The sequence below is a fragment of the Falco naumanni genome, chromosome 1 (genome assembly GCF_017639655.2).
Source record: "Falco naumanni isolate bFalNau1 chromosome 1, bFalNau1.pat, whole genome shotgun sequence".
NCBI lineage: Eukaryota > Metazoa > Chordata > Aves > Falconiformes > Falconidae > Falco > Falco naumanni.
Genome location: NC_054054.1, coordinates 59,159,057 through 59,181,343, shown reverse-complemented (window position 1 = coordinate 59,181,343; position 22,287 = coordinate 59,159,057). Strand labels below are relative to the sequence as shown.

Sequence of the window (22,287 nt, the reverse complement as noted above, 5' to 3'; positions counted from 1 at the left end):
CTGCAATTTACCTCATTATGTTGAATTTGTACAATTTTTACCAAGTCTTGGTGGAGAATTGTAGTGTGTGCTGCTGATAGGTTTAGAGAAGCTTCTCATAGACTTAGTAATGGTGAAAGAAAAGAAAACTTCATTAGCTTGCTACTTTGTTTTCTGGAGAATTCCCTGCTCAATAGTGTCAAATATACTTTTCAAGCCTTCCATAACCAATACAATCTTCACAAATTTTATAGTACTCACAAATTTTAATTCATTAATTCTGAGTATTAAAATACTTCAGTTTTAAAATATCTGGACTGCAGAATAGTTAGGTGGCTTTGGCTTGTGCTTATTTTAAAGTAGTTTTCATAGTAACAAATAGTCAAAAGGAAACCAGATTTTCCTCTGACTATGAGTAGAAAGCAAGTAGCAGCATGAATCACAGCTTCCAAGAACTGTCAGAATAGGAATGCAGATTCTCACACACACACATACACTTTCCTCACTGTCAATTTTAATGTAGTAATGTGATTTAATAGTTTTTCTTGCCATCCACAGCAGCAACATTCCTTATATATAATCAAGCTACTACTAGCAGTTGTGTGGTTGAGGACAAAACTAGAGTGTGGAATTAGTATGGTACTTCCAATGGTAATCTTGGCAATTTTGCTTACAATATGTTTTCTGAAAATGTTTGGTTTTTTTTTTCAAATACTGTACTTCAGGGTTTTTTCAAAATGTTTTTCCAACTCATAAGCATTACTTAAACATCTTGTGCTGCACTAAAGCTTTTCATGATGTTTCATAGATAATAAGATACCATTCCAGCCTTGAAGAGCTTGTGATCTGAATTTCACTGACATAGAAAATGAGGAGAATGACCTCAGAAAGGGGAGGACAAGGGTTCAAATGAATAAGTGAGTCACAGTGAGTGAATTAAACAGAGTAAGGTAGATCAGCAGGGAGAAAGATGAGAATATAGAAGCAAAAGACAGCATAAAGCAAGCCCGAATAGTACAAGGATTTGAAGGAAAAGAAGGGAAATGGTTTGTTTTGCAGGCTCTGGAAGGCATAGTAAAATCAGAAGAGTAGTCTGAATCAAGATGAAGAGTAACTAGAAGGTGTTAGGAAATGGGGCAGGAAAACATAGAAACTTAAAAATTATGTTGAGTGGTTTGGCTTTTATGAACAAAAAGATGAGACAGGAAAAGGATTTGAGATTGTGCTGGTTTGATTAGTTTTGCAGGTGAGTCAGGACACAAATTCTAGTGCTAAGAGGTTTTTTTAACCCCTTAAGAAGCATAGCTGTCTCTGACTCACTTTTAAAGTGAGTGGCAAAACAACAGGCAGCTGTGCCTGAAAATTCAGTGTTGAGCATTCATGTTGCTCTGTCACTACCTTCTATTACACGCAGTTTTTGTGTAAGCTGGAGGACTTTTTGTGAGTTTCAGTGTAACTGACATGGAGCTATAGAAACTTCAAACATCAAAGACAATTGAAGCTACCACTTTCAGTCAAAAGGATCACAATTTTTTTTCATTAAATAACTGAAATTGCTTTTCAAAGTTACTTCAGTTAAACTGGTACTACCTTTATATAGACAATTTGAACAAATTTATGGCTGATTTATATTGAGTAATGTTAATGTTTGTATTGCTGACATAAGAAACTAAAAATAATCTCTTACAAAATTGTATAGATTGTCCTTTAAAATGGCATCTAGATGCTTGTCTTGCCCCATAGAGTATAGTTTGCCATTTCTTATCTATATACTGGTATTTGATTCAAAACTGGTTTCTAACATCAGAATATTTCATTGTATTGTATAGAAAGTAAATAAGAGAGGTAGGTTGTAATGGTCTACTTCTCTTTCCCTATTAGGCTTGTCCGGTAGACCACCTTCAAACATTACCCACCTTCTTCCCCAGCTTGACGCCACCTTCTTTCTGTGTTGTATGTACTGGGGGACAAGGTGGTAAAGAACAGGGGATTTGAAGTTCCTGGGTTTTGTTATCTTACGTCAAAGAAATCTGCCTGTCTTTGCATACGATGGAAGGAAATAGATTTGTGTATACCTTCAAGGATGTACTTTGCCACATGGGAGTGCTGGATAGAAAACATCAATAGTGATAAATAGCAGTAGTTTTCCCAGCAGGATTGTAGTCAGTGAGATTATATTACCAAATTGGTGCATGTGTATTTAAAAGACAGCACTGTATGTAGGAATACAGAATTTGTGTAGTAGATTGGAAGCTATTTCCTTGTGTAATAAGTAGGGTGTGTCTAGAAATCTCTATTGCTTAGTTAGCTTCTGCTCAGTACAGCTTACTGGAATTAGTTTTTCATTAGTGAGAGGAAGATGGTTGAGTCTTTTTGACGCTGTTGTTCTGCGAGAGTTTTACACTATGTTCTGAGGTAGATTTCTAAAATCGTGTCTGTGTTTGAACCATAATACACACAGAGTTAAGATTGATGTATTTACTCTCCAGAAATTTGCATGTTGTATTATTGCAAGGTCATAACACAACCCAAAGCAATTTTAATATAGTAATTGTAGTATTAATATTTTGTAGACAGTGTTAGAACTGTAACTTTAATGTTAACCGTTAGGCTGTTGCATTTGTCTCGCAGATTTGGATTTCAGGCAGAGCCACAGCTACGTAAAAGGTGGTATATGGTTGATTTTCAACTTCTTCATGTGTATTTACTTCATCATGTTGAATAGAGGAATTGGAAAATGAAATTGTGGACAGTTCAGGGATGGTATTAAAGTGACTGAAATGACAGGAGAGAAAACAGAGCAGCAATCAAGGGCTCACCTCTAAATGTTGTTTTGAATGGGTTCATCTTTATAAAACTGTGGGGTTTTTTTTGTTGTTGTTTTTCAGAAGACTGTGCCAAAGAAGGCTTTTGCTCAGATGACATCACATTTGGACTACTAACGCTATCCACCCACTCTACCAAGGCGCAATGCATTTCTAGGTAATTTAAGTCAGTATTTAGATTTTGTTGCTACTAGGACAGTAATGCTTTAAACAGAGGTGTCTCTTATTCAACCTCAGGCAAGGTAGACGTTCCATTTCAATTTGAGATTGAAATTAATGTCATGTGGGGCCAAGAATAAACTTCAAATAAGCTTTTAATAAGCTTTCATCCTGTACACTGGAGCATGGAATGAAACAATTGAACTAACTGTACCTAAGCTGCCTTGGAAACTACAAGAAAAAAACCAAAAAAAACCAACCCCATGATGGCACTGTCCACAGCAGTGAAGTGTGCTAATGTGGCCCTGTGGTTTCTGGAGACTGAATTAATACCTCTCCTAGGGATGTGTTGCAGTGAATGAGCATATGTATTGCCGTGCTTACAGCTTTTTTGGATGTGGGTTTCTTTTTTTGTTTTGTTTTGTGTTTTTTTTACAGATGCTTTTGTTAAAGTGGAGATGGGCGTAATACCCCATTAATGTAAGAATATATAGAAAGCAACAGAATGCATCTTAATAGGCTCAAGTAACAGTATTCCTGTTCACATGTAGTTTTACTTGTGAAAACATTGCATCTCCCCTCTTCCTTGATTGGATACCATGTACTATCCAGCTGAAGATGGACCAGGAGATGCACAATTTCATCTTTGCAAGATTCATTCATTTCTTACCTTGTAGTAACGTTACTGATTGCTTTGCACATCCATGGTCACACAGAGAAGCAGAAAACAGGCAGGGTACTTCGTTTAAGGTTCGCCTCATGAGTGGCTGAGGGGTTTTGATTTGACGTATCATGAGTATCACAGCCATGGCACTCTGTAGCCTCCATGTATGTGTTTATGTGCTTTTTCTTTCTATGTAGATGTTATTGTTAATTTTTTTCAGATGTTCTGTTTTTTGACTGAGTCAGAAAAACCTGAGAAACTGACCTATTTAAGTAGATCTGACATTGTGCCCATCTTGCTGAAACTGGATTATTTTGTCTTGCTGGCAGAAAGCCTTTCTATATTCCTAATGGTTTATCGTGCATTGGAGATGTTTGGTCATGCATGAAGTTTGGTCGTGAATGGAGTTCCAGGTAGCAGTGCTTGTAGTTAATGATGCTTGACACTTTCTATTCTAAGACCCTGGTTTTAGTTGTTTGTAGTTAGCAAGACTTATTGAGCAGTAATTCTTTGCATTATGTATCTGCTACAGCTAAAACTATATCAAAAGTCAGCCTGCATCTGAGAATGAGATGAGGGGGAGGAACGTACTGTTCTCTTAATTCAAAACGCAGTGCAAATCTTACCACTGAAAAGATGAAGCACCTGCGTATGTTAGAGCAAGCACTCATTTTAGGAGAAAACCTAAACTGTTACACAGCACTATCAGGCTATTTATTTTTTTTTTGTTCCATCCCAAACTCTTGCATTAGGCAGCATGATAGAATTCTGGAAATACAGCTTGTACCAGTTCAATGATTCGCCTAAATCCATTTCATCTATCCAAATCGGATGAGGTAGATATATTCCAAATCCTTTTAGTCATAACCAGACAGAGCTACTGAGCATGTTCTAGCTGGACTGTGAGAAGTAAACAGGCCTAATCTCCTCCATTGCATTTAATGTCAAGTACAAACACTGAGTAAGGAGACTCACTTTGCACTCCTTGTGCTTTTCCTTAACCCTGTCCCCAACCTGCAGTTGATTCTGTCCTTCAAATGCTGCTTCAGTAATATATTTCCATAACTGTTGTGCATTTTTGATTCAACTTTTCTGTATTCTTTGATTTTTCTTCTTTTTTGCTGCTCTTGTGGTCAGAACAGATCATAGTAAAATACTGTTTTGAACAGTGCATACTGTGTGGTTAAAAGTGACAAAAGACTTCTTTCTGAGCAGCCTGAAAACTTACATATGCTGTATATCTTTGGCGTTGCTTTTCAAGTAACCATTTTAGACCACGAGGACCTGCTTTGTTTTATAAAGAATTTGTGTTTTCCAGGTTGTACTTCTGTGTTCTTTACTGCTTGTGTCTCTGTGGGCTGTTTTCCTTCATCTTTATGTTTTCATTAGTCCTTTTGGGTTTATTCCTCAGTGCTTTTTTTTTTTTAACTTGTGCTGAAAATCCTCAGTTTAAAACTGTTCTTAAGTTGCAGAAATTTTGTATTTACTTATATAAAAACATTTTCCCACACATATTTTTTCTTAATGTTTTCCATAGAAGCATGAAAAGCAAATAACTAGAGAGAAAATACTTTTGACACTGATTTGCAGAAATAGAAGAGAGATTTGAAAGTTGTACCCTTTATCACTGACTTCTGTGCATGTGTGAGTGCTTGCAGCAGTGCCTTTGTGCTTCTCTGGAAGCGTGCCCATGTCACTAGTTGTGCAAAACCACATTTACTCAGGAGAACAGTGAAGTCAAACTATTCTCTAACTCAGATTTGTTCTTATACACCTGCTGTAGAAGTGCAATGAGTAAGGAATAGCAGCAGCACAATCGGAACCCATCCACAAGGAATGGGAAACATAGTATTGTAGAGCTGTTGGTTATTTTGCTCATAATTATTGGGGCTGCTCTGCCTGTAAGAGTGAAGAAAAACTGAAGCTCATTAAATTAAAATTTGTTAAATAGGGTATGGAGAGCTAATGATCTGAAAATCGTCTCTTGGATCCTAACTGAGATTTAAGAGAAAAAGAGAGATTGTTTCTGAGCAAGCCTAAGAGATTACCCTAGGTTTTTACATTTGGATCAGAGGAGTTGGTTTAAATTAATGACATGCAGTGGTAGAGTTCACCGAAACACAGGTATGCCCTGGGCCCAGCAGAGAGGAGAGAGATGCTGCGTGGGAGAAATCAGTGCCCTGTTTGTCTAAAGATTCAAATTATGAAAGAAATGAAGACAGACTTACAAGACAGGCTGGAGACTTCTATTTCCACTTTTGCTGAAACTAGAATTTATATTGTGGAGGATGATCTTAATGTTTCCACCCCTCTCATTTGCTTATTATAGGACTGCACTGAACTTCCTTTTCAAATATTTTGGGGTTTTTGTGTTGAAGTGACCCAAGAGCATCTGGTGTTCATGAGTTACAGGAAGATGGAATCTGTGTTTAGTATAGGAGTAAATTGAATGATTTATTGTTTCTTAGATTTTCATGGATTAAAAATGTAGTATTGAATTCATATTAAAATTATGTAATTGCATCATAGGATTTTAAAAAAATCAGTGGAATAAGTTGTGGTGAAATTGTTGCTAACTTTTTTTTTGTTATTAAAACCAGAATTACTTACAAACACTGGATTTTGCTTTTGAGCCCAGGTCCACACAGAAGGAAGCTTCTGAAATTAAAAGGATTGTCATTATAGTTAAATTTTTCAATTTATGTATATGTGAAAGTTTGTATAGCGTTATTTTGTGGCTTGTTTTTGTGTTTTTCTTAAAGAACAATTTTTCTTTGGGAATCGTTTTAAAGAAATCTGATTTTCATCTAAATTTTAGGAAATGCAGAGTGAAGCCCATTCTTTCATTTGCAAAAATCTCCTGGAAAATTACTTGGATATTGTATATTGAATGTCAGTGAAACTAGGTGAGTCTCTGAATATTTTAATTATTCTAAGCAACTAATGAGTTAATCATGTGTGACAAAATCCTGTTTATGACTTAAGAGAAACTGGCATTTAACCTAAAATCCAGAAGATTATATTATTATATAAACAAATGACATAGCTCAGAAAGGGGGGGGGGGGGGGAAGGCAAAGATTAAGCAATATGTTCCTGGCTTTAATCCTAAGGTAAAAAGCTGTGTATGTGCCAAATATATTCTTGTCTAGTGTTTTTGTAATGAAATTCTTCCATAACATAAGTTGCTTGATTGGTTTCCCTTAGCATTTTGGTGTTCTGTGTTTCTGTGGGTGTACTCTGAGATGATGTTTAGAACTGGGCTAATTTCAGTCTTACAGTAGACTAATATTCCTGTGTCATTAATCTGATTTTTCTCAGTTCACATAGTTGCTTTAGCACTGGATTTAGAGATCAATTTGAATGATTGAAGCAAACACATGTTCATCTTTAACTCTTCTAAATTTTGAGTTAGGGCAGGTTAAATCATGGAGGTGGTGCTTCCATACATGCCTGTCTCAGTCTGCACCATCTGAATTTCTAAAGAAAAAACAACACTGACAGCTCTGTCTTAAAGTTCAGAGATGCTGGAATATTCAGTTTTCTCTTGCTGTATTTAATATCACAGGTAATAGGAGGGAATTAAATAAATAGGGAGAAAAAATCTGAAATAAATAAGGAGGAAATAAGAAAAGGGATGAAATATTTAAAGGCGGGGAGGACGTGAAAGATGGAGTGAAGAAACAAAAGAAGGGGAGAAGAGGAATGAAGCTAAAGTGATAGGGATATCCATTTTTATGTATTCTGCTGAATTCTGGCATAGGGTAAATAAATGCTTTTTGTGGTAGCTGGTAGATTGCCATGTACCATGATGTTTCTCTCTTTTTTTCTTTAAATTTTTTATTGTTGTGAGGCATTATAAAGAAAAGCTTACATGAATTTTCTAGAGTCTTTCAGTACCCTTAAGTATTCTGTTTTGGGACATGACACCTATTTTGGTTAGTCTGGTTTGGAAAGGTAGGATGTAATTCCGGTGTATGCATTTTGATTTGTGTCATTAATACCGTTTTGGATAAAATCTCTCGATTATCTCCCCTTACCACATACTTGATCAGGGTGTTCAAACTACATTTGTTTCCCAGAAAACTGGGAAATTCTATTGTAAAAAAGTTCTGCTGCAGGTGCAAAGTGCTCTTCTGTCCCTACTGGCAACATGCAGGTCTGAATCAGTTATTAAATCCCTGGCAAACCTTGAATGGCCTGTGAGGTGGTGACGTTTGCTTCTGGAGAACAGGTGAAATCTGATCCAAAATAAACCCTCTTGAACAGCTAGCATGGGAGTGTCAGCACCAGCTGCTTTGATGTACTGATCCATTTCTGCTATTGCAGATGACTTGCTAATAGAGACATAGCCAAAATTTTTCACTTTGGTTTTAGGTTAGTAGATGAGGGCAATGAACATCTGTGATATTATCTGTTTTACAAATCCAGTTACAACTTTCAGTGCTAATATCTACAGCTTTCAAAGTGGCAGAATGTTCTTTGCAACTATTATTAATACAAACTGTCAAGGAAACAAATAAATACAAGTGACGGTGAATCAATTTACTAAATCATAACTGCCTTTTGAAATTCTGATCGCTTAGTCTGTTTTACTTCTGTGCTTATATTCCTAAATCATTGCAAATAGGAGTCTTCTGATTTCTTTCATTTCATAATTTTTATATAGAATTCTAAAATTTGTATACTTCCCATCCCAAATATTTTGCTTGAGCTGCTCATCTGCATTGAAAAATCCCCAAGTCCAGTGTTTTATTGCACTTTGTGTTTTGGGTTTTTTTGCACATTATTAAGTAGGAGCAAGGCAAAAAATGGAAAAGCGATGATCTTCACCGATGTTTCCAGTTATTGCCATCTTTCTCTGCACTGAGCTGTCTTGAATCAAGATAGACCTGGCTCAGACTGAGTTCCTCAATTTGACTTTGTAGATGGTAGTTGTTAAGGTTTTGAAAGTTTAAGTAATATTTGGTTGCCAATGTTAAATCACTGTATCTTGAAGTAACAGTTGCAAGAGTTCTCCCTATCTGTCCTATATAATTTGAAGTTCAGAGATTTCCAATAATTTTGCATGCTTACTGCTAGTGTAACATCTCACATGCCAAAGTCAATGATTAGGACTAAACTTGGTTATCTTTCCTGTTTATTAGGTCTCTGCAGAATCTAGGTCTTAGCTTTCAGCATTTTTTTTCCAGAAAATTTCCAAGATTCAAGTAAGATTCCTATTGATAGGGACATTAAAACAACCACCCTTCAATATAATCCTGCAAAAAAAAAAATATCTAAGTTTGTAGCAGCACATGTATCAGCAGCATTTTGGAGAACTTGAATAAAAAAGCAAGCCAGTTATTTTTTTCAAACAGTTATTTGCAACATTATTTAAATTGTTTTTATACAGTCTATTCCCTCATGTTTTAACTAGCATAAACATATAAAAGTTAGCATATTTTATTTTCCTAGGCTTAAGCATCTTTCAATTCAATTTGTATAGTCCTTTCTAAAAGAGTGATTATTACAGCCACGTGTGTATGTGGCATTTTAGCTAAGGGGAGTGATTGAGTCACCATCCCTGGAGGAATTTAAAAGACATGTAGATGTGGTGCTTAGAGACATGGTTTAGTGGTGGACTTGGCAGTGCTGGGTTGACAGTTGGATTTGATCTTAAAGGTCTTTTCCAACCTGAATGATTTGATTCTATTCTAAAAAAACATTGCATTAAGTAAAAATCAAAATTTAGTATTTAGATGCTTCGTATAGCAACTTTGGGAGGAGGCCTCATTGAGGAAGGTGCAAGCCTCAATTTAAAATGAAGAAAAATGTTGAGTCAAAACATGGAAATTGTAAGTAAAAATTAAGTTGTACAAAAGAAATTGTAACTCTTCTTTATGAAGAGTCCTCATAATTTTAAGTAATCTTGTCTTATGAATATTGCACTTTTATGTTGAAGTGTGTGCTTCGTTCTCTGTTTGCATATTTATTAATGTGTTAGACATCAACTAAACTGTTTCAAGCCTTAATGTATGCTTAAATACAATACAGCTTTTTTCATTAGCCTGTTAGCATGTGACCTCAACATACAATTTATATTCGTTTTAAGATTTCCTGTGAATATTGATAGCTTTTGGAATCCCATTCCTCAATACTGGTGTTAAATAGCAAGACCCTAGGTCATTGAAACTATGTTCACAATGTTCTGAGCAGAAGAGAATTGCTGTTGAAAGTAAAACTTGATTATAGTTTTACTTTTTCATAACTGATATATTAACTGAAACTTGGAATAGCTCTAATGACTTTATAAATACCTTCTTAATGTTACTTTTCAGGACTTTTGCTGAATGATCTAAGTCAGATTCTGTTAACAAAGTGGGAAAAGAGCCTATAAGGCATGGATTACCATGTTTGCTTTCATTTAAAATATTGTAAAATACATCTCGTGCAACTTTATTTTTAGATAGGTCCTACTTGCTCGTTGAGATGGAAGCCTTTTAAGCAGTGCTAATTTTAACATCTTCAGTAACAATCTGGAAGGAAAGGTTCTAAATGTTTGCAAATAAAATATGGTGATACTAATTTGGGACGTGTTGAGAACTTAAGAATGCAGAGGAGGCTTTGAGGGGCAAGGAGTATGCATACAGAGACATGTGTTTTGGTAGATAATGTGGCCTGATAATTCTGTGGAAGTAAAGCTTGAGAAATGGTAGAAGAGAAAAAGAAAAAAGCTGAGAAAAGTTTAAAGTTACGTAAACGTAGTGACTATGGTCCCAAGTAGTTGATATAATTTTTGTAATATGATTTTGTGTTGAGTATTGTAGATGGTAAAAAGGACTAATAGTTCTTATATAAATAAATTTGATGACTCATTTGAAACTTTATTTAAAGTTTATATGGAAGTATCAGGCCAGAATCTGAATTTCCAAAAATACAAAAAGGAGCTGAATTTGTGATCCTTTTTCCCCCCATAACCTAATCTTGAAGATTCTTCTCTCAAATACGGTAGCAGCAAAGCTTAAAAAAGATTGGCTTAGAAATTCTTCAGTTACATTCAGTGTTTTATGTCTTTTAATCAATGTCATGATCTTAAAGTATTTTTGAAAGAGCCTGGGGAATGGGAAATAATTGGCAGAATTTTTGCCATGAGTGTTGAATTAGTCTGCAAGGTTCTGAAAGTCTTCATTACAGAAATTTCCAGTCCTTGAAGAATAATATTGTGTCATAATTGATCAACTTAATTTACAATTAAATTGACTGGACCCAACATTTTGAAGGTCGTACTGATCTATGGGAACAAGGTATTTGTTGGTCGTCTTTAGCTGCTTCTCTGGTGACCCTCGGGTGGTGAATTCAGTAGGTTTTCTGGAGTTGCTTAGTCAGCACAAGCCCTGAAAGTTTCTTCTCATGTCAGTAGCAAGCCACAAAGGAGGAAAGCACGCTGCTGCTCCTCAGGAGAATGAAGAAAGAATGCTTGCAAATTTGATATCTACATAAAATGACAATGTTTTGGAAACACAGAATGCTAAAAGACAGTTGGTTAAATATTACAGTGCTACTTCAAACTATGGCTTTCCTTTCAACAGTGTTTACTGAACGTTCAGAAATTCCGTTGTGTTCAGTGCTCTCATATTTGAATGCTTAAGTAAAGGTGGTGTTCTTTGTTTATTTCCATTTATATAAGAATATATATGCAGAATAATTACAGTAAAATTACATTAAATTTAGAGTTGACTTTATGTGCTTTTTTCTCTTGATGCATTGCTGTTTCTGCAGAGTTCATGCAATGCTGTCCCTCTTGCTAAAATAATGCACCATCTTTCCAGCCTCAGCAAGTCCAATTATTGACTAAATATTGGATGATGTTCCATTTCCTTTTGATTCTTGCTTATAGCAGGGTGGCAAAATGATATCTAACGTCTATCCCCAAAGTGGTTGCAACAAGCTTTGCAAAGAGTTTCCAGGGACAAGAAAACTAAACCGTTCTGCCTTAGTTTTGTCCATTCTTTAGCTGAGACAACAGTTAAGACATTTCCTCTCTGTACCAATTACAAAGTTTTATTTTGTTTTGTTTTTTCCCTTTCCTGTTAAGGCACTTCCTGCCTATGTAATATGAAGGACTTGTCCTATATCTCAGGTTTTGCAATCACTGTAATTCCAGTTGAGGCTGGATTGTTACATTGAAAGTTAATTGCAAGAGTAACTGTAGTGTTTGGTTTAATGAAATTAAGTAGTGCAATGCAGGGGTTTGTAATTCCATAACAATAGTGTTGAGTTTTCATATAATGTGTAAACTTGCTTTTTCTGTAACAGGTAGTTGTATTGGGGGAAAAATTGAAGGAGCTACTGGCAGACACCATAAATTAGAAAAGTAAGTCTTTACTTTTGTTAAATCTTGTTAATCTTATGAACATAACAGTAAGCATGCTAATACAGAAGTGTATTTTGCCACATCTTTTTTTAATATACTGAAGTTAGCATCCCCTAGCATTTCCCTTGTTTTATTTTTTTTTGTTGTTTTTCTACTACCTCATTCTTTCTTCTGTTATCATTTTCTGGTCCTCAGGATGATGTGCAGGACTTCTACATGAAAGGGGTTGGGGGGGGCAGAAAGAGGAGCTGCTTGTTTGTTAATATGTGACTTGGACTGTGCTTCAGTGTTGGAGCTTAAAATGTTCCTACTCTCTCATTTTATGGAAATGTGAATTCTCACTTCTTTCCTTTTGAAGACACTTTCCAGTGAAATGCACTGCGTATTCCATTCTTCAGGCAGTCAAACAGTCCACTCTTGACAAAAGATTTACAGAGTAATTTAGCTGTGCATGAGTCACCCGTGCTGGGAAATCTAAGCATCAGAAGCACTTTCACAGCTGCACAAATCGAGGATTGTGCAATCAACTTGGAAGAAAAAAATTATGCTTATCGCTAAATATTTTTATAGTGTTTTATTTCCATGTTTGCATTTCTACATTAGATGGATAATTAAGTTTCAGAGTAAATATTAACTTTCTGAAACACCTGTCACGTGTTCTTGGACATTGCTGTTCACAACTGTCCTAATCTTTTATATAGGTCCATTTGGTACACTTGTACAATTCTAACTAAGAGTTGCAAATAGCTGCTGCTGGTATAAATCATTCTTTCATTAAATTTTCTTAGTTTCATATTATTAATCTAGGTGAATGCCCTTGTACAAGTATCCATACAGAGTATCATCTTAAAACAGTCACAGTTCATGCCAATTAACATGTTACTTAATAAGTATGTTAACTACTTAGCAACACATCAGGTGTATATACTGCTGTGCTTTTACATTTTGCTTGAGTTTCCCATTGACTTTAAAGCTGAGTTCTGGGTTTGTCTTCATATTCCAAACCTGATCCATGAGTCTGGATCAATGTATATAAACCTCATTCTGTCCAGAAATTTCATTTTTTACAGGTTGCTACATGAGATGCAGCAATGCATGGGAGAGTACAGATACTTCATTTAAATATGAAGCAGACTTCTCGAGTAGTAGCTACAATGCTGCTCTTTGACAAAAAATTTGAATCTCATTTTTCTCAGTTTTGTTCTCTGGTTGTAATTTAACACATGGTGTTAGGTCAGCATGAAATGGCATTGTTGCCAAAAGCTGTCTAACCTGGTGATTCACTGCTTCCCCTTCCCTTGTGCCAACACAGCTTTTGAGCAGCCATATGGTGAAACAAATGCAGTTGATTTAGCTGAATGAAACAATATTTGGGTTAGTTTTAGGCTGGACCAGTTTTCAGCTGTGTTGACTGTGTGATTACAGATACTGATGGTAGCAGAAGAGAGGGAGTTTAATATGGGTGTGGAAATGAGTGGTCAAAGTAATGATCACAGGCTAACATGACAACCTTTGTTTGACCAAGGAGTTTGGTAAAAGTGCTTTAAAATGTAAGTAACTGTTAGGCTATGAAGTAGTAGAATCTGTATCCTAGCATCTGTAGCCATGTATGTATGTAGACCTGCATCATCTGTTATATATTGATCTTGCTATCCTACATGTCTAATTCTTTTACCTGTGGACTGATTCAGAGGAAGTACTTGGTCTGTTTCTCCCACATTCTAGGTGAGTACCCTGTCCATGAGTTAGGAATAAGTTTTTGTCTCCTGTTTAAAAAAAAACAACCAACAAAAACCAAAACTTGAGTTCATTTCATTAGGATGGCTGGCATGGCATTCTGCTTTCCCTCTGCCTCCTCCACCCCTTTTTAATGTGTGCATAACTGAGAAGCGGTAAGATGTTTCTGAATGTGCTAGGTAATGGTATCTTAAAGGAATTAAGCTGTTGATATGAAATACATGGTTGCCCCTTAAAAGGTAAAGTGAATTATAAATCAAACAAAACTGATTTAAGGCCTATAGCTATATGATTAAGTTTCTCCTAAATAGACTGTAAAGGCATTGGGTGCAGAAGTAACTTGCATAACTTAACTTCTTACAGACTGTATTGGACATTTGTTGACGACTTGGATTTCTGAAGATTTTAGAATGCAATAGTGAGAACAAAACAAGAAATTGTGACTGAAGGTTTTTCTAGATTAGTCAGTACTGTATGTAAAAGGTATTAGTGTTCATTTGGATCTAAAAACCGATAAATCTTCATTGAGCAGATTTTTCTGGTCTAGGATAGAATTTTGGAAAGAGTCGTTTGTATGAATTTAAAAAACAGCTTTGTAGCTGCCTTTTCTACCTTGCAACACACATGCGTACTAACTGGTTAAGGTGCTCACCTAGTATGTAGCTTCATGTTTTTCTGCAAGATTAATTGTAGTGGAGAACTGAGTGTTGTTGTAGTAGTAATAATTGTAAAGCCTCATTTTCTAAATTTAAAAATGAGTTTATATCAACACTCAGCAGAAATTTTTTTATGGAATGGAAGAAGAATTTACCTTGCTTTGAATGTGTAATAATTGCATCTGCTGAATTTGATAATGAATTTTCTCCAGGACAGTTTTCAAAAGTTAGTTTACTTTCTGTATCTAGACATTCTTCCCTCTTATTATTGGGGTGGATGAAAGGCAATGTTTAACTCTTTTATGTGTCTCATAATTTTCATGAATAGTTTACACTGTAGGAATAAAGTGTTTAATAAATTTTTCCTCTTTGGTTAGCTTTATTAGTATTCTTGGCATTATTTATGCTCTGAGGAAAGTGTGACAATCAATTTTAGACAAATTGTTTAAACTAGCATCTGTATCTGATCTAAAACATTTTAAATTTTTAATGCTCTGTTTCATTAATATGCATATTTGTAATTGGATAAATAATTTCAAAGTGTTGTTAACTCCAGGATAGATATCTTGGTACACTGTTTTAAATTTTTTTCCTTAAATTTCTGTTAATATTGAGAAATTATCGATAATTTTTTTTTTTTGTCTGGTAACTGTTCTGTTGAAAGTCATTATTTTGTGTGTAGTAGGTAATTTTCAGGGATAATTGGTAATATTTAGTGGGAATTTAAACTTTTGAGCATATGTGTGGCATTTTTTCTTCTTTTGAACTTCTGAAAAAACTTTCGTTCTTGGCTCTGTTTAAGAGGCTGAAAGAAGGATGCTGGGATTTTACTTGTTCATTGTAAAATATACCAAGTTTAGATGCCTCCATTGAGAGACTAGCAGACTCTCCAGATTCTACACAACCTGTAACGCTTTTTCCATAGCACAGTGAGCATTAATTGAGGATCTGTTCTTGAGCTGGCTGGCTGCAGGTCCCATTAAAGGAAGTGGAAATTTAGAGACGTGAAGGTTTTCACTTTTGAATTGTAACACCGACAGGCTAGCTTGATTAAAAGTCATGCTGTGAAGTACTGCTTTTTTTGTTAAGCCCCTCAGCCATGCCAATTTTCAAAGGTACATGAAGCCACACTTTTTTACTAAGAGCATGATAATAAAGACTCTGTGATATGTGGATTCTTTTGGACATGTCATTTCACAAATCTGCTTCGGTGTGTTGCCAGAGCTGAAAGGGTGCACACCTCCAGTGGGAGCCAAGGGAAGGGTGGCAAGAAGGAGGCTGGAGCTTTATAACAACTGGTGCAAGTGGAATCAGTAACATATAGCCACAGTCTTTCTCTTGTACAGGCTAGTTGCACACAGCATTTACCAGCATTGTTTCTGCCACACTTTACAGCTTTGTTATTGAAGGAAAGGTATCTCCAGTAAGGAGCTGTGAATACAAAGGACTGAGAAAATACTTCAAAGGAGAATACGGAAGAATAGCAGTTGTTTCTGATGGCCATGTCATTAAACACTATCTTTTGAATTTATCTTATAAACTTAGCTAGGTCTGTACTATTTTTTTGTTATCCTTTATGATTTTCTGAGAAAGGGAGTGTCCTCACTAACAAACTCTGAAAATCAGTATTCTAATCACTTTGTTAACAATTTGAAGGGGACACATACTCAACACCTCAGGTATCTCCAAGTGTAGTTAATTCGGATCTTAGAAGGCAAAGTTAATACAGGCAAACTGGAAAGGGATGGAGGGGAGAAAAGCCTGGTAAGTGCTTCAGCACCCCAAAGCCAAGGACCAGTTATTAGAAGCCTGGCAATTTGCTGAGTACTTTCCTGGGATGGGCAGCTAGGCTCAGGGAAGAGCCCAGATGGCCAGCAAGTTCCTGATGAGGAGGCAGGTCTGAGGAAAAGTCAGAAAGAGATACGGGTGAGTCACAGGCCAGATCAGTGGGTTATATGGCTGGGCAGCAGTGTAGCCCAGGCGAAGAGTCTGAGGCTTCTTACGGCTTTCTTGCACATACCTTTACTGTAGTCTGAACCAAGATGGGAGTGCTGCACTGTGTCGGGGAGGGAGCTGTGGGCCCATCTCTGTGGTGAGGAAGGGGAAGGAGATGCAGGCTCCAGGTGAGAGTGGCAGCAGAACAGCCAGTCAAACAGAGATCAGACCAAATGACCTGGAGGGGAGGAATGGTGGGCTGGGGTATTTTCTGCAACCAGAAATTGCAAATTGTGTCCAGTCCCAAGTTACACAGCAAAGTTCTCTCTTGATGGCAGCACATGAAGAACATAGGAGAGGATTGCTTTTTCCTCTAATCCTCATCATCCGTGTTTCTATGAAGATATTATTTACAGTGACTCTTAGCCAGACTTGTCAGAGCAACTTGCTTAAGTCCCTTTCTTTTGCAGGAGTAGACAAGGACACATCTGTGTTAAAAACAGTTTTTAAGAACTTAACCTCTTTTTACCTCTGTGGTGTTTATGTTGTCTCCCACTCATGGTGATCTGTAGGCTCACCCAACTGCTGCTGTTTGTTTGGACCATGTACAAACAGGTCTGTGGGCAGGTAGTATGCACTCTTTCAAGTGCTATTATAACTTGACTAAAGGTGTGATATCTCTAACCACTACCACAACAGGCCTCCTGTCAGGCAGGTCATCTCTCCAGGAGATTTCTTGGGCTTAATCTCTTTCTCAAAAGTCCCTCAGGAACAGACTTGACTGGGTGAGTTATTCTGATAATGGCAATCCACACCACCAGTCATCTGTCCTACTGCCCTTTCTTCATTATGTTGCACAGATGTGTCCTTTTCTACCCCCTGCAAAGGTGGTGGCCCTAAGCAAGCTGCTCTACCAGACCAGGATATTCTGGGATCAAGTTGTGTGGATGTCTGTGCTAGAAGCAGCCCTCTCATACTCTGTTTTCCTGTGAAGCAGGTGTAGATGTACACCTGCTGTTACAGCGTGTTTATCTACAGCAAATGACATTTCTGGATTATGTCAGATCTTCTGCACAAGTACAGGCCAAGACTACAGTTGATTTGTTGACATGATGGAGAGGAGTTTACAATATGTAGCTATTTCCAGCTATTAGAATAACCTTTTCAGCTGCAAAGTTTGGACAGCATTTCTTGAAGTTCCTGTCAGCCCTGCCTTCTGATATTTTTGTTTGGTTGCCTTTTTTTTGTTTGTGGTTGTGTGTTTTTTTTGTTTTGTTTTTTTTAATTTTGAGGTAGAAGATAAAAGGGATGTATGTCAGTTTTAAAAACGTATTTTAACAGATAGCCTTTGTTTAGCAAGAAGGGATCAATCCGTTGTTATCCTAATTTGCTTTCTGTTGGTGTGTATAGCACTGCAAGCAGAGGAACAAGTATTTTGAAACCTGCTAGCTTGTTCTATTAGGCCAAACTATATCTGATTAGAGAGCAGGTTATGGTTTACCTGCCTAAAAACCTATTGCTCTGTAAAAAGTCGGGTTACTACAGAGGAACAAAACCAAAGCAAATTATTTCCCTTTTCCTTCCCTCTATTCCACCTCCAAAAAACAAAAGCTGAACAGAAAAGTGGTTGGGCTGGAGGTAAACCTATGAAGCAAAGAGCAAAATGGAGAACGTTAGTGATAGTGGTGTGCTATTCTGGGCATGAGATAATGGATCTCTGCTTGCCCATGGTGTAATGTCTTAGTAGACTGAAACACCAGAAGTTCATAGTCCAAGTTACCAGAAGCAAACATTTCTTTCCTCCTGGAAAAAAGTATCAAGAAGGTCTATAATTATCCCCAGAATCCATATAATCAATAGGGCTTTTGGTGCTGTGCTTACTTTGAGAGCTAGGTTCTGGCTCAGCTCTTTGCTCGCAGTGTGGTTTTTCTGCTCCTTGGCTGGCTTACCCTGGTACATAACTGGCGTTAGAGCTCGGCTGGGGCATCAGGTGCTGTGGAGGTGCGGGCTGGTGTGCTGTGATTTTGATTCTTTAGACAAGATCTTCTTTAAAGCTTATCCTCTGTGATTATAATAACTAGTTTGTTCCCCTGGCAAAATAGGATTATGGCACAGAGATCAGGTTGTATTAAAGAAGTTAATCTATTTCTGTTTGAAGAAACCGTAGCATTGGAAAACTGCATTGTTTCCTGTATTTTTCCTGTGATCTTTCCTGGGTGAAATTACTTGTCATAATAATACCTATCACCTTGCATTAATTCTGTCTGAGGGCTGCAATCTGTAAAGTCATGAAAATATTACTTATACAATCAAGACATTTTTTAAAAAAACTTTTTAAAAATATAAGAGCAGTATTGATTCTTCCTCAAAAATATTTGACAGCGTTACCATTAAGGTGAAGTACTGGAGGCGTAGGGGTTTCAGTCACTGATGATGTACAGAATTAAGTATAGGCAGAGCATTGACTATTGTCCCAGCCATTTTGAGTCCAGTCGTGACAGAAATCTGTCATGAGCAAGACTGTAGTGTAATATCACAGTTTGCTCTTTGAATTTGTTTCTAAGATTTAATATCACCAGTGTGCATACCGGTATTGATGATAAAATTGGACTGAAGTTACTGAAATTCTTTCATTCGAAAACATTGAATGTTTATCAGATGGTGTGAACTTTTCACTGTTACCTTGGATTGGATTGTGGCTTTTTACCCTATGACTTAATCAGAACCTCGTTTCTTTGGCCAAGCAATAACTTGGCACCCAGTAACTTACTGCCTCGCCATGACTGGTAAGTCAGCATTGTGTAGAAGTGACAGTGTTGCTAGTTTTTGTGATTTTGCTACAGATTGAGAAATGTTATGTATTAATAGTTTGTATATCCATGGCAGCAGCTAAGGTTTGAGACTGAGGACCTCAGCTTTCTTAAAGATTGTAAGTTTCTGCCTTCTTGGTTGCAGAAGAGTTTAACAACATGCACTGAATGTGTACAAAAGACACAGTATCTAGAGACAAGTACACATAATTCATTGCATTTAAAAAACCCTCATGAATTGTGGAGACAGACCCATGACCTTTGAACACTTGTGGCTGACAGTGCTGGTGTGTAGGCGTCTTAACCTTTCTGCTGGCTTTTGCATGCATGCCATTTCTACTGAGTTAGAGATCTATGTGGTTTTGGCTACAAAAGCTTTTCCGCTGTCATTAGCTTTCCTTTTGGTCTGATTTAAGCTTGCTTATGTGTATTTGTGACATAAACATATTCCTTTCCTTCTCATCTTAAAATCCCTTTTTGAAATATCCTTAAAAACTTCCTTTTTTAAAATTCTCTTTTAGACTTTATCGCGTAAGGTTATCAGATATAAGTCCTGCAGTATTTTTCTGAAGTGTTTCATTGTGATTTTTTTAAAAAATACACCTCTACAAAATACATGCTGCAGAGATGAGGTCTAAAATTTTCCTCATTAGAATTCTGTTCGAAGCTGGGTGAGAGTTGGCAGAGTTGTTTGAGTCCAAGCAGTTTAAAAACACAGGTTTCATGTTGCAGACTCTCTAACCTAGACTTCATGGGACTCTTTGTCACTATTAATGTTAGCACTTGTCAAACGGAACAAAACAGAATAGGAGAGGAGGCTGTAAGCACCTAAAAAAGTAGGTCAATGGGCCAGCAGGTTATTTGGCCAGACAAGAGCAAGTGGCTTCATTGAATCATGCTGTAATTGTTTTTCTCCTGTTGGCAGATTGTTCTGTGCTTTAACTTCCTATGTTAATATTTACATCTGTGTTTTAACCACTTAAGAGCCTCTGTTAGGTACAGGGGAAGGAGAAACTTAACTTTTCTAATCAAATAAGAGGCAATTCTGGTGTTTTCCATTAAGCGCATTAATAAATTTAAGAGTAGCATAAGCTTAGTTTTTAGATCCCAGCTTCCTTTTTAGAATTTAATATGCTTTAAAATAAAAATTTTCAGAAATGGTACAAGTACATTATTGTATAGTGAATACATTTTATTTTAAGAACCGTAAGCAAGGCAGATAGAAGCACAATAAAGATGAGAAAACTGATTTCATGTAACTTAAAAATGTGGAAAGTAGCATGGCTCAAGGGAAGAAACTATAAATTAAATGTAATGGTATAAAGAGACTGGAAATTGGTGGTCACATATTCATGCAGAGTTTTTTTATGGAAGAGGTGGATTTGTGAGGTTCATTTGGAATACATTCTTGGAAATGTTTATGAAGTGGGTTTTGAAAGAAGGGGTTAATGGCTGTGTCTGAGAGAGTAGCAGTAATGCAGCTGGGTGACTTTGCTAGTTGCAGCAGCATTCTACATGCTAGTAGAAGCAGCAGCATTCTACACATTCTGGAGTCTTGAGGGTGGCGATTCTGGAGATTTGGAGAGAAGACTTAACTCAGAAAGCCAGGAGAGGCCCAAGTAAGAAAGAATTTCAGCAGAAAAGGTGTTAAAATAATGGTGTAAAGATATACTTTTAAGGTAGCAAGTGGAAATAAGGACATAGATGGTGTGGGTGATACTGAATTTGAAATTAAGAATGACATCAAGGTTAAAGGTAAGCATAAAGTGATAGTTTAAAGCAGAAAGTAAATTGTGTCAGAATATCCTGCTTATCAAGGAGAAGAGCTTTAAAGTGAGGTGAATTCAGATAGTGAAATACTCAGGATATTTTTAATAAGCAGAATGTTGCATTTATAAATTATTTTTGTTGAAATTACAACTTCTCTTTTATTAAAAGAAGTGATTATTTTACATCTCATTGATTTTAAAACACTCCTTTTTAATTTTTTTACAGTTCAGAATTCAATGCTTTTCTGCAGAAGAGGATACATCTAACTCCATATTGTTCTTCAGAGGAACCAGGTTTCATTCCTAAACCTCACACTTTAACAAGTCCCAAAGTGTAAAAGGTAAAGTTATATTCTTATTATTCCTATGGCTTTCTGTTATCAACACTGAAGGGCTGAGTAGCAATGTTAAGTAGTGTCTTTTGATCTCCAGAATGCGACTGAATTTGAATCTTAGAAATAGGTGTGCTCCTTGGTTTCTGTAGTGTTTGCCTTAAACTTGACTGGTTTCATTGGCCTTATCTCTGCAGCCTTACCTATTGGCTTGTCTAAGCACTGAGAATGTTCAGTGTCTTGCAGATTCGGATGCAAAGACAGAAGGGTCAGACCTTGAAAAGTGAGAAATAAATGCACTACAAGTGCATTTCCTGTGGGCTTTCAGTTCTTTTAACTGTTTGTCTTGGATAGCAAGGCTAGGTTGCCAGTTCTGACATAGGGTCTGTATACTGTAACAAGTGCATGTTTTGTTGAATTCTAGAAATTGAGTGCTTTGTTAAAGTGAAAATACTGACTTTCAAATTCTGATTCTGCATAATGAAGATGTCAGTTATGTCACAGATGAAAGTTTTCTGTATTTGGCTGTACATGTATTTTTCTTTTGCGGATTAAGAGAACAAAATATCATTTTTCCTACAGATTTTTGTATTACTCTTCATCCCTATAATGTTAGGTACCAAATACATTTAAAAATTTAACACAGGGCTAAAAGTGTCTTTAGTGCATACACGTATTAGTGCATACTGTGTAAGCTTAAATGAAAACAAGTTTCTAGCTGGTGTCTTGATTTTAAACTAATTCCATGCCAGCAATGGTAGTTTGCTTTTACTGCTGAGCAGCTGGTTTGTTGTGTGCTTTTGAGAAAAGTCCAAACAAACACTTCTTCATAATTTACTTACATCTTGCCATTTCTGGCTGGTTTTCAAATAGTGCAGCTCCATTACTTTATAAAACTTGGCCAACTAATTTGAGGAATTTAAATTGTCAGTATGGTCAGTGTAATTCTTATTTTGAAGAATTGAAGTAAAGGAATGGTTTGCTTCCAGTGTGTTCTCAGAGCACTAGATTTTGGAGAATAAAGGCGAGATGAAGAGGTAGGTAAGAGGGCTCATGGGCATTTGGGC

General features: G+C 36.5%; 1 protein-coding gene across 5 annotated transcripts in view; it reads left to right on the top strand.

The window, feature by feature from the left end:
- Positions 1 to 22,287, top strand: part of CLOCK (clock circadian regulator) — a 67,800-nt gene that overhangs the window by 7,991 nt on the left and 37,522 nt on the right. For 3 of the 5 annotated variants that reach the window (XM_040595858.1, XM_040595826.1, XM_040595850.1), the window contains exons 2-5: positions 2,868 to 2,961; positions 6,446 to 6,533; positions 11,924 to 11,981; positions 21,115 to 21,229. The gene's annotated coding sequence lies outside the window, so the exon portion shown is untranslated. Of the gene's footprint in view, positions 1 to 2,867; positions 2,962 to 6,445; positions 6,534 to 11,923; positions 11,982 to 13,672; positions 13,707 to 21,114; positions 21,230 to 22,287 lie in introns of all 5 variants that reach the window. The other 2 variants (XM_040595841.1, XM_040595832.1) reach the window with 2 other exon arrangements.